This window comes from Perna viridis, chromosome 14 (genome assembly GCF_037379345.1).
Source record: "Perna viridis isolate PV_CMFRI_1.1 ecotype Kerala chromosome 14, ASM3737934v1, whole genome shotgun sequence".
In the NCBI taxonomy this organism is placed as follows: Eukaryota; Metazoa; Mollusca; class Bivalvia; order Mytilida; family Mytilidae; genus Perna; species Perna viridis.
The window spans coordinates 27,900,955-27,914,311 of NC_142458.1; the positions used below are offsets into that span (position 1 = coordinate 27,900,955).

The 13,357-nt window shown below is 32.6% G+C and overlaps 1 long non-coding RNA gene across 2 annotated transcripts; it reads left to right on the forward strand.

Moving 5' to 3' along the window:
• Positions 1-2,779: 2,779 nt before the first annotated feature.
• Positions 2,780-7,578, forward strand: LOC148598871 (uncharacterized). 2 transcript variants are annotated; one of them, XR_015918462.1, is made up of 4 exons: positions 2,780-2,987; positions 3,916-4,066; positions 4,346-4,540; positions 7,362-7,578. It is a non-coding gene; the product is annotated as an uncharacterized LOC148598871 (long non-coding RNA). The 2 variants fall into 2 exon arrangements; XR_015918463.1 differs by having other exon boundaries at positions 4,361-4,540.
• The last annotated feature ends 5,779 nt before the right edge of the window (positions 7,579-13,357 follow it).

Here is a 13,357-nt window from a genome sequence, read left to right on the forward strand (position 1 = left end):
GGAATAGGTTAGCAAGTAAAGGAGCACAATTTGTTCCCATTGGAATGCCAACCGTTTGTTGAAAAACACGTCCACCGCAATGGACAAATATGTTGTCGATTAAAAATTCCAGCATTTTGTAAACATCTTCCTCTGTATACTTGGAAGATGATTTGGAATTATTTCTTACAAAGTATGAGGAATCTCTACCAAGAACTATATATTTATATCTAGTTGTACCATCTTTTTTGGAAAAACAACGATGTATAATGTTTTTAAGTCGGGATTTTAACTGAGTATGGGGGATAGAATGAAATAAGAAAGAAAAATGAAGAAGTAATGAACACAAAGAACGCCAAAAATAGTAAGATGTAAGCGACATAGTTCTATTAAAAACTTGAGAAGAAAACATGGAGTAGGAACAGTTGAATAACTTAAATACAAGGACCATATGAAATCTATCCCTATTGCGGTAAAGGGCATTACAAACCTAGAGACATTCAAACAGGAAAGGTATGTGGTCCATATAATCAAACGTCGCTAAACAAATATGCACCCATGAATAATTCAGACCAGAGTGATGAAGAGCCAAAAGAAGATGCCACTTATTATGACAATATTCTTAATGCTGAGAAAAAATATAGAACTGAATGAAAACAAGTACCCTGTGCCAAATCGAGGTTGCGTTGTGTTGGAAATACTAGTACGATTCATCAATAAATTACCTTTTTTTACATTCAAATATCACCATTACCTGTCGAAAAATGAACCTTCGTAGAATTAAGAAATAATTCATGGAGGGGGTAGATTTGTACTCATTTTAACATGGGTACGGCATTTATGCAACACCGAGCGACAGCAAGGTGATAAATGAGATTATAAATGCCAAACCTATGTCAAAATGAGTACAAATCTACCCTCGGAAGGAATTAATTCTTTTCTCATATGACAAATAAGGTAATTTTTGTGAGAAAAATTTCCCTAGGCGCAGCCAAAATAACGGCTGTTCCGTTTAACCTCTTCGGTATGGAAGTTACCATAGTAACCATCTTTCGCATAATTATCAGTATCAGTATAGTATTAGATAACCTCTCGACCGTTAAATTATTGCGTAAACGTTTTTAAATGAGTGTTTTGTCTCGAAACCACAGCGAAAGAAAAGAGACAATAAGCAGGTGCTAAAGGTGGTGTACTGTTTGACGATATGAAGACGTCATATTAGAATGAAAATGAATGTATAGAAGATATGTTATTAACATCGAAAACAAAACGTTTTAGGAAAAAAATTAAAAACAGCAGTATTTATGAATACTATTGGTAAATTTAGCTCAATGTGTTTTTTATATTATTGTAAAAATGTTCCCTGTCAATTATTAAAATAAATCAATTGAATTGGAATTTTAGCATTATTAAAAAAAACATGGATAAATGTTTTTTTTTTTTTATAATGATTTGTTATATAAAGTGTTTCTGTTTTATTGTTAAATATAATCCGGGAAATAATATACTTATTAAAAATATACATGTACCTTGAATTTATCAATCAAATAATATCCTGGATGAAAATCTATGTGTAAAGCATCCAATGGAATAACATCTAGGATGACAATTAATATTTAAAAATCAAATATAAATATTTAAAAAAAACATCAAAAATGAAAAAAAAACTTTCTAAAAGCGTCATGGATAACATGTTACATCATAAAATATCCGAATCGTTAACAACTAAAACTATGAACTCTTTTTATTCTATATAGTGCCCCTAAAGAAACTCTGACACTTGTTTGTCCCATTTTAACTAATCCCCAACCCATTGAACCTCCAAAGATTTAATATGTTTGGTGTATTGGCACTAAGAAAGGGGAAGAGTAATCAAGGGAACCAAGGTTATAGCGGTAATCAAAAGAATGTAATCCAGTGACAAAGACCACACATGGAAAACAGACACACACAACAAAGAACATAAAGTAACTTAAATCATACATACAAAGTAACAGAAGTAAATGAGCAACTCCGACTCCACTAAAAACTGGGAGCATGGACCAGGTGCACCGGTCGGCGTCCTCTGCTTTTCTAGAAACACCCGCCGAGTTGCTCATAAAAAGTCAAGTCCGGGGTAGAAAAACGAGGAAAGGAAAACCATGACCCGTTGAATGAATCAGTTCTCATGGTGCTGATGGATACATCATAACGATCCAAAAGTTCATGATGACGACCATAAAACTTCTGCAGTGATGACTTCAATCTTGTAGCAACATAACCCTGTTCCAGAGTTAGAGTTCTAGCGCGATACAAAAAGTATGCGTAGTTTCGGCAAGCTCTGGCATAAGGTATGAGTTGTGATATGAACACTCCATACGCAGGAGCCGAAGGGATGTTGCCTCAGATGAAAGGAAAGTTGAAAATTCTGAATGAAAAGTCATCACGTTTGTCGTAAAGTTTGGTCAATAGTTTTCCTTTACTATCGATTTCTAAGTGTAGGTCAAGATATGAGGCTAACTTCAGAGTGTCTGTAGTATCCTTTATATCAAGTTCTTTTGGTAGATGCGATGTATCAAATCCCCGAAACTCGGCATCGTTACGTTTTGGCATAAAATATCAAAAGAATCAAAGTGTTGAAAGTATTAACAAACTAAAAAAAACCTAAATTCGCAAACATAAATACTTCTGTCGAATGTCATCATGCACGCATATATTTATCATGTAAATATAAAAGACAAATAAATGTCGAAATAATCTATTGATTTTACATGTGTAAGAGTTCTGTAGATCAGTAAGTTCCTGAGCGCAGATAAAATAGTCTTGTTACCTATCGACTAACTACAATAGCTAAAGTGTTGTTCTAACGTGATTTGGGGAGGAAAACAAAATTGGAAATGTTTTAAAGAACAGAATATGAAGAATTAAATATAACAGAATTCATTAGAAAACACGAGTTGCCGTGTCTTGCAATAGTGTCGCAGGGGTACTTTGGACAGGGAGAAGGCAATACCATGGACAAGGGACAGGTACAACTAGTATTCATAAGACAAAATGTATTTAAGGACACTTGTCGGTGAGTCTTTAATCAACATCTTATTTGCTGTGAATGAATTTGTTGATTTTGTCCATTCAATAGCGAAAAAAAATTGTCTATATAAAAAAAGTCTTTGACCTGTAAAACAAATAATAAATATGTATAAATCTGTTGTGTATTTGGCTACATGTGTATGTTAATTTGCATTACAAAAATCAGGAAGAAATACATTCTATTTGATAAAAAAATGTACAAATGATACACAATCATGATACACAAATAGTAATAACAAAATTACCGAACTCCAGGCAATAGTCAACGGAATGGTTATAACAAAATCACCGAACTCCAGGCAGTAGTCAACGGAATGATTATAACAAAATTACTGAACTCCAGACAATAGTCAAAGGAATGGTTATAAAAAAACATTACTGAACTCCAGACAATAGTCAATGGAATGGTTATAACAAAATCACCGAACTCCAGGCAGTAGTCAACGGAATGATTATAACAAAATTACTGAACTCCAGGCAATAGTCAACGGAATGGTTATGACAAAATCACCGAACTTCAGGCAATAGTCAAAGGAATGGTTATAAAAAAAATTACTGAACTCCAGACAATAGTCAATGGAATGGTTATAACAAAATCACCGAACTCCAGGCAGTAGTCAACGGAATGATTATAACAAAATTACTGAACTCCAGGCAATAGTCAACGGAATGGTTATGACAAAATCACCGAACTTCAGGCAATAGTCAAAGGAATGGTTATAAAAAAAAATTACTGAACTTCAGACAATAGTCAATGGAACGGTTATAACAAAATCACCGAACTCCAGGCAATAGTCAAAGAAATGGTTATAACAAAACCACGTCTAATTTGTTCCTGGTTTAAACTATTATTTGAAACCGTTTTAGGTACTGAGAATTCATGGTGTACATTCAGATCATCATGTCTTTGGGAAGGTGTTAACTGATTCCTATAACTGTTTCGGTAGGGGCACAGACGTAGTTGGTATACCTCTGTCATGTGACATTCTCATGCGCGTAATGAAGAAAGAACAGAAAGGTAAACGGCCACACTTTGTTCAACACTTTCACTAGTTACCCCAATAAAGTTATTTTCATTTTTATTTATTTCTTGGAACAAGTTTTTGTTGTACCTGTCCTAATTACTAATTTAAAAAGTATTTATCATTAAACCCTTTAAAACGTGTTCTATCCGCATAATATTTTGGCAAACTCAGAAACGAAAATTAGCAAAGTATAAATGTCGATTTGATATATTACTCATGCATGTATATTGTATAATTTTGCATAATTAAGATTATTGAAGTATTTATTTCAGTACCTACATTCAAAGATCTACGAGTACTTCTTGGTGAACATCAATAACCTTTCAATGCAGAGTTGGATACTTCTAGACAGACTAAATGTAGAGTAACAAGAGAAAACCGGCGTATGCCTCTTGGGGGTAAAATAAAACTGAAACTCTATAAAAGTCGCTATCTGAAGTACATCTACGGTAACCCTGTATCCGATGGTAGGCATAATTTACAAATATTTTTAATATGATATTTTTTTACATATAGGTTTTGTAGAGTACACAATATTTTGTTCATATGTTGCTCGATTTATATAATAATCATATGATTTTCATGTGTAAATATTGGCTCGCTAAATTACAAAGAAACCAATCGTGTATGTTTCAAATTTCGATATGCTGTACTAATGATTATTATATGTTTGTGAAAACTGAATTGTATAATAATAATCTCACGCTCGATTCACGTGATAATCATATGATATTAGTGTATAGCAAATTATTGATTTAGTTTGTTTGTTTGTTTGTTGGGGTTTAACGCCCGAGCAGCAATATTTCAGCTATATTCAGGCGATGAACATGAAGTGAATGATAAAATGAACATGAAATGATGATGAATGAAAAATAGGATGGGACACAAGGATAATGAGGTCGCCAAATTTTGATTGCCACTGGAAATAGGGAGAAGTGGGTAGGGTCAAGCAATTTAGCCTGCTGTGGTTCCTACTCCGGAAGAATACCACAGTAGGGATTTTTAATGTGCGAAGAACGTGGCATCTTTCCCAACACGGTGCACCACTATGATTCGCTATGACAACCCCAGCATGTAACACGCCACGGGTACCCCATTCCACAACCTGGGGCACATAACCCAGTTGCTCTGTGGGCAGAGCGCACTAGCCCACGGCTAAGGTTCTGAGCACTATTTTACGACAAGCTTAGCGCTGCTGCAGGCCTATTCTTTTGACACCCGGACCTGCACGGGGCTAATGATTTAGCAATATGAGGGGATTACATCTGATTTGTTACTAATATAATCAGGACGTGTAATTGGAATTAATTATTTTGTAGGCGTGGTTGATTATTGTCACTTTTTTTATGTTGGTAATTTTTGGGATAAAATGTATGTTTATTTCTTTTTTTGTCATTGTGAACACCCACCAGAGTAACGTTGAACCTTTTGTTAAGCTATACGAAGAAGTTTTTTTTTATAAAATTTATGTATAAACGAGGTAGGTGATGTTCTTTTGTCTCCCCTTCTTATGTATTGCATTTTTACAAACTCCATTTGATGTCGTGGAAAGTTATCTGAACGACACAAAATATAGTGTTACATATTAAACCATCACCCTTAAATGGGTTCTCTACATTTCCTGAAAATACTGAAAGATGTCAAAAATCGCACGGATCAATATAATTTTAACAGTCAATTTGAATTGTCTCTCTTTGTTCAATTTTCCTTTAAAATGTTTACTTGGTAATACAATAACATGATCATGTGATTTACGACTTCATTTTGAGTTAAAACACGCGTCTTAAAATGCAAATAATTTATGACTGTAAGTTTTTCATTCTTGCATTGGGGCATGTTTTTATCACTCTTTAGACACGGATAATTCATCTAAAGCCATGACAATTTTTTTTTCATCTCACCAACAGATGTACGCGACATTTGTAATGTCACAATGCAATATCTCATAACGTCTTGTACATGTAAATGCATGCAAAGGAATTTCGGGAAGCCAGCAAAAGTAATCGAAACATTAATTTTAAAACACCATTTATGTGTCCAACCAAGCAGGTGACCAGAATCAAATGGAACTTTATACAATAAGAAGCCTTCGGCTACAACTTAAATATATCAGCTTAAAATAATATTTTTGAAAGCTATTTTAGAACAAGCATGTTCTTTTGATAGCCTACTTGGCGTATACTAAGACTGAAACAAAATAAATTTCAACATGCGAAGTGCTATAATAGGCCTGCAAAATACATTAATTAGTATATTTTTCAATTTGGCGGCTTTCTGATAGTTCAGCGTCCTTAATGCAATAAATTCGACAATTTAAAATGAAATGAAATATTCGTATACAGTAGTGCTCAATATTTTGTTAATTTTATATCACATTTATAAGTTACTAACGTATCATAACTTTATAAATTTTAATCTGGGCAATAATTTTGAAAGCATGTAAATTTATTATCAATTTAAAACAACAGTTGTGATATTCTATATTTGTTAAATGCCATTTTTAACTTTTAGTAAATGACACATTCATGCAAATCAGCTGTGTCAAAAGGGTAAAAACTGGCTCTTGGGACTGATATGAATGTTTTACACTGGATATTTTCAAGGGTAGATTTATCTTGGCTAAAGACTTTTTCATGATGTTGATTCAGCACATGAATTTAAACGGAGGTATGAAGACATACCCCCCTCCCCTTTGTTGTCCATTTTCATGGGATTCTCAAAGACTCTTATTGTGTGTTAATCGAGAGAGGAAAAAAATCAAACACTACTGGAGAATGCAAGACAAGGAAATCTTAGACACCCTTAGGTGCGTTAAATATTACTGTCTAGAACTCTCAGTTGGTTTAAGTTCCTATTACCGGTGGCAGCAGTGGGAAAATTCAAATATGTGGAATACTAAACGCAAACACATGAAAAAAAGTCGAGCTACATACAAAATGTAGTGAACAGAATAAAATGTATTACATATAAAAACTGAATGTAAAGGAAACAAGATATCACACTTTTAAAATCTAAAACATTGCCAATATGAACACCTCCAAAAATAGGAGTGACATCAAGTGCTCCGGGAGGGAAAGCATGCCCTGCTTTATCAGTGGCACTTGTCACATACTAGTGAGTAAAATTGTCTAGCAACATTAATACTGCTCCGCAATAAGTGTTAAACACTATTCACACTAGGGCGAATCAATCATTTCAACTAAAGTTTATGATGTAAACGTAGCAATAACCTGGAAATTGCGGAAAAATATCCGAAATTGATAAAAAAGAATTTATATTTAATTTCAGAAAACTTGTATGGCAATATTTTCTTCACACTTGTTGACGATCGACACATAAAACTTTCTTTGGTTAAAGGAGTCACCAATGAGAAGACTGGTTATTTTAACAGTTTGGTTCAGGGAATGACAGCCGCTGTCGAGACATTGTTTCGTAACGACATTATTTTATGTCAAGTTCACATGAATTTCATAAATCAATACACAATAAAATAATTTCAGATTTATATGAGCAGCATGTTATTCAGCAGATATTTGTCATTACATGTATTCTAAAATATTTAATTTGCTTTGTTATAATTTGTTATTTCTTTTCCGGGACTTTCAGTACTTGGTACAGTGACTCATAACGGCGATGTGTCCACAGTCCAAATACGATATTCAAATAATTGCAAACTAAATAAGGTTTTAATGAAGAAATAAATTTGAAATTAGACTGGAATCTATCAGCAATTAAATTTTCTTATTTATTTAACTTTGTTCTTTGCGGTTTATGAAAGTGCTAAAAAATTGTTCGGAACGAATGTTAGAAAAACCTTAAATAAAGTATTGCACTACTGTTTACAAGACTGCATAGTAATTGTGTTTATTATAAGCAGTACCTATTCTTAAAACGATCGCAAATTAAGATGTTCCCCAAATCATTTAGTTTTCATTCAAACTCTTGCCAATGACCAGTCAGATCGTCAAAGATTGAATATATGAGGATTATTGATTTTTAATATATAGGATCCTTAGTTTTCAGAAGAGCAGGTGTTTCTAGAAAAGCAGAGGACGCTTACCCTACCGGTGCACCTGGTCCATGCTCCCAGTTTTTAGTGGAATCCGAGTTGCTCATTTGCTTTTGTTGCTTTGTATGTATGATTTTAGTTACTTTATGTTCTTTGTTGTATGTGTCTGTTTTCCATGTCTGGTCTTTGTCCCTGGATTATATTCTTTTGATTACCACTATAACCTTGCTTCCCTTGATTACTCTTTCATTTGAACCCAGGCAAATTTTCCTGAAATCATTATTTTTCGTATGGAACTGCCAAGGGTATGGAAAAATTTGTACAAACGGATTACAAGTCTGCAAATGCACAATGAGTCAACATCAAAACGACTAAAGAGGTAATGAAAACCACACTTTAACTAAAGGATTATCCGTTTAAAAATAACCTTACATAGTACAAAAATAAGCTATATCTTAACCGATTAAAGTCAATCGGGCAGAATTCGCAATTTGATGAAGTATTTAAAAACAACCTGTATTTTTTTTCTTATTTCCATGTCTTGGTCCATGCTTCCATTTTTAAGTGGAGTCTGAATTGCTCATTTGCTTTTCTTACTTTGTATGTATGATTTTAGTTACTTTATGTTCTTTGTTGTTTATGTATATTTTCCATGTCTGGTCCTTGCTCTGGATTGTATTCTTTTGATTACCGCTATAACCTTGGTTTCCTTGATTACTCTTTAAAACACACAATAAACTACTTGAACTTACATTTAACAAACACATAGTATATAATAAAAATCGATAATTTAACAATTAAGATTGTAGTATACAACAAATAGACTTCTAGTAATAGATAAACATCTAGTATATGGTATACAATCTAGTATACAATATGCATACTCATAGTTTATAAGATGGAAAAATTTGGTATACAATATGCATACTCATAGTTTATAATATAAAGATGGTACATAACAACCATATGGTGCACAACAACCATCAAGTATATAATAAAAATTCAGCACATAGCTTACAAATATCTAGTATATAATTATAGCATATAACACAAATCAAGTATATAAGAAAAATCAGGTACTTAACAAACACACATAAATTTTAATTTAAGCTTAGTACAAAACAAACAAACATAAAGTATACAACAAAAATGTAGTATATAACAAACCCACATATTGTAAATAACAAAAATCTAATATACACTAAAAATTTCGTATATAACAATCAAACATACTAAATAACTTACGAAACAAGTATATAACTAGTCTATAAAGCAAAGGTCAAATATAATATAACATACATCAAATATACACACATCAAACTTATAGTGGATAACAAAATATTAGTATAATGGTATACAACAAAGACCTCATTTATAGCAAACAGACATAGATTAAATAAAAAGCAATCAATCAATTTGTGACAGGCACTTCCTGGAATACTCCAAAAACTCAGGTCATTTATTCATTGCTGAAAATGGCCCTAATTTTCATGATCCGAGTCGTCTTTGCGATTGATGGCGTCATTGCTGTAAACATTTGGGTGTCATAATTTCAAAATAAGCATAATGTTGGCTAATTTCAATTGACCATTCATGTCTTTGGAAAGCTATTATTCCGCTTGGTTTTAATTATCGAAACAAGCAAATGTTTCCAAAACTGGTGTACTTCCCAATAGTACTTTCAATAAATCAATATTGTGTTATGACCAATTTGAATGTCGGGTAGTAGGCCTTCATTTTTTTTTTTATATATTTCTTCAGTTTAAAGAATTTTTGCCTGAATATGTAGATATTCTAAATTTATAAAAGACACGACGTAATATTGGCTATTCGTGTAGTATTTAGCGCGAGTTAGTTGAAGTCATGACTGACTTCCGATATAAATGGTGATGTCTGCTTAATTCGGATTTGCTAACGTGAAAATGCCGAATACAAGGTTATCCGCCATCCTGAAGAATCTTTTATTAGAGCTCATATTATATATGATCCTTAGTTTGCATTTGAACCTTTTTGGACTTTTCTACCATTTAGCTACCCATCCTTCGTCGGAAACATGTAACAAACAGACATCTGGTATAAAACAAACATCTAATAAATAAAACACAATCAACTAGTTTAAATAATCAATTATACAGTAAACTACTTGAAAATAAATGAAAAATCTTATTTGTGGAAGACATAACAACAAAATCATGTGTTGGTGTCTTTTACAAACTATTCACAAAACATAATTTTGTCTAGACATGAATATGTATGCGTCTTAAATTATTCATGTGTGGTATTCATAATAATTGATATGTCAGCATGATTGATCCCCCTTTGAATACTATATCTTTGACATAAAGTTAACAAACTAATCGGGAAATTTTGAACGTCCTCGGACTAAGTATGACGGACTTTTTAGCGCATAGCACATCAAATGAGGGGAAACAGAATTGCGATCAGGTGACAAGAAAGAGCGTCCTTAAGATCAAAGGGTTTAAAAGCGAATCTATACCGACTGCGTCGGAAAAACCTTTAGACAATCCTAAAGATCTGTTATGAATAATTGAGTTAAGATCACTACAAATCCATTTTTTCAAGTCAATGAGTAATCCGGGGAACCAAGGTTACAGTGGTAATCAAACGAATGCAATCCAGGGACAAAGACCAGACATGGAAAACAGACACACACAACAAAGAACATAAAGTAACTAAAATTATACATACAAAGTAACAAAAGCAAATGAGCAACTCGGACTCCACTAAAAACTGAGAACATGGACCAGATGCACCTATTTGTTAGAATTCTAACGCGATACAAAAAGTCAGCGTAGTTTAGGCAAGCTCTGGCATTACGTATGAGCTGTGATATGAACACTCCATACGCAGATGATGAAGGGATGTTGCCACAGACAAAAGGAAAGTTGACAATAAAATTGTATTTCAAGGCTTAAATGGGACTTTTTTCAGTAAAAATTTTATTGACAAATAAACATTGATGGAGTAGTTCTTGATTTGGCACCTTTTTGCAGATGATGTAACAACTCTATGTTTTCAATGTTTCATTCAAAATTGGCTCTCTTGTTGACAAATTCAATTGTGATATTAAGTAACTCGATAAGTGATGACCATCTGTCGTTTTTACATTCCGTATTACGTAATAACTTTTGGGGTCTGAAGTAGAATTCGCATTTATCATAAAACTTGCACAGTCTCCGTTGAAAAAAAAACCGTCACTGATCACAGTTCATTCTGTTACCATTCCGCATCGTGCCTTTTGAAAATAGATGAAATGTTTTTTTCTGTCCCATTCAATTAGTCATTTTTATCTGGTTTCCTTAATTGAAAGTCGCTGTTGTTCTCATTTATTATATGGTTAATGATATTTGTTATAAAAATATATAATCACTTTCAATTGATCCAATATAAAATATCCAACATGCTTTAAAGAAAAATGCAAAAGTATAAAAAGCAGGAACTGCTCATTTTTGCATCGATATTATATTAGTTTGTATTTAGTTTAGTATGCTTAGTTTTTGTTTATTTTTTTGTTTGGTTGTACTTTTAGTTCCCTTGTTTGTCTGTTGGTTTTAATGTTTGTATGCATATTCATTTTGCTCATTGTTTCTTCCTTGTTTGGTGTTTTGGCTTTCACAAACTTTATTCTCATTGTACAATCAAAATCGAGAGAATAGTTTGTTTTTACCATTTGAAATTTAACAATCAAGAACACATAACATTAAATGTTAATTGACAAGATAACATTTTTGTTTATAGGTTTTATTATCATGTACTTATTATATTTATTTGTTTCTAAAACATTTTGAATAACAAAATAGCTTTTTAAAAGTTTTTACACTTTTGAGAATATAATCATAATGATTGAATAAGGGTAAAAACAAAATTACTCCGATCCATTATCAAATCAAGTCCGAATAATAAACCTGGCAATATAGATATAACACCATCGGAACTGGTACCGCAACGATCCTGACTTGGTACAGGCATTTCAAACAAAATAGTGGGTTAAATCTAGGTTTTACAGCGCGCTAAACTTCCCTCTTCCATTGCGGCGTGTAAATAAACTAAAAGTAAAGACTTAATATAAATACAACCCTTCCGTTTTATGTAAAAAGGTTAGATAAGATATTACTGGTTTTTTTTTCAATTTTAATTTGTTAAATCATATATGTGATGCCGATACAATAGCACAACCCGCGAGATATTTCCTACTGACTTACATTACGTACCGGTCAAACGTTTTATCACTTATTTGTGCCGACTCTACGATATACGAAATATTGCGTATTACGTCGGCAATGATCTATTTTTTTATACCCTGGGTTAATGAAACAAATTTATTATCCCAGTTTTTTTCCCTATCCAGACGAATCGTAGATTCAATTCAACAGAATGGCAACAATACACATGAATGATAAATTAAGTATTGTTTCATCCTGGCAACTATCTATTCGGGTTTGTAATAAAGCAGGTTACTCAATATACAGCCCTATTCTAATCTAGGAGTTTAACTAACATCACATGTTCCTGGGAGCAAAAGATTAGTGGTTTAAAGTGATTTAAATTTATTTGACACTAAAATAATCGAGGTTATCTTGGATATCTTTGTCACAAACCTCACCAGGTTAAGGAGAACGTAATTCACTCTTTAGTTTTGCTGATTCGGTAATAAAATTTGATGAATGGCAAGATAAGTTTGTTTTATAAATTGAAGAGAATTATTGAAATCTAAAATTTATTATATTTGCTTGCGCATTTTGATAATCTTTTTCCACTTAAGGGTTAGATAAGACTTCAAAGGATTTACGTTATAAATTAAAGCATTACTCAACTTGAGAAGATGATATTAGTTTCGTTCGATTTATAAAAGTTAATATTATATTGAATCACGCTCCGTCCCAAAACGTGTATTTTGACATTAACTGTTATATCTAGTGCTTTCAAAAACAATACTTCCGTTTAATTTCTAAATGCCCACATTTTACGAAAAGAAAAAGTTAATTTGTGTACTACATGTATCTGTGACAGGGTTAAACAACTTGAAGTAATTTTAATATAAAAAGATATTCCTGTTAAACCTTCAAACAGCATGATATTCTACTTTCTCGTACTTTTCGTCCCCATATGTTTCGAAACACGAGTTCAACTCATGTCCAGTTTGTCTTTCATCGTTATGGCCGATCTATTTCCAGATTGACTTATGAACTACATTTGTCATATATTTTATTTCTTCCTGTTAACGGACATGACCTTCATTGGGCATCACATTGGA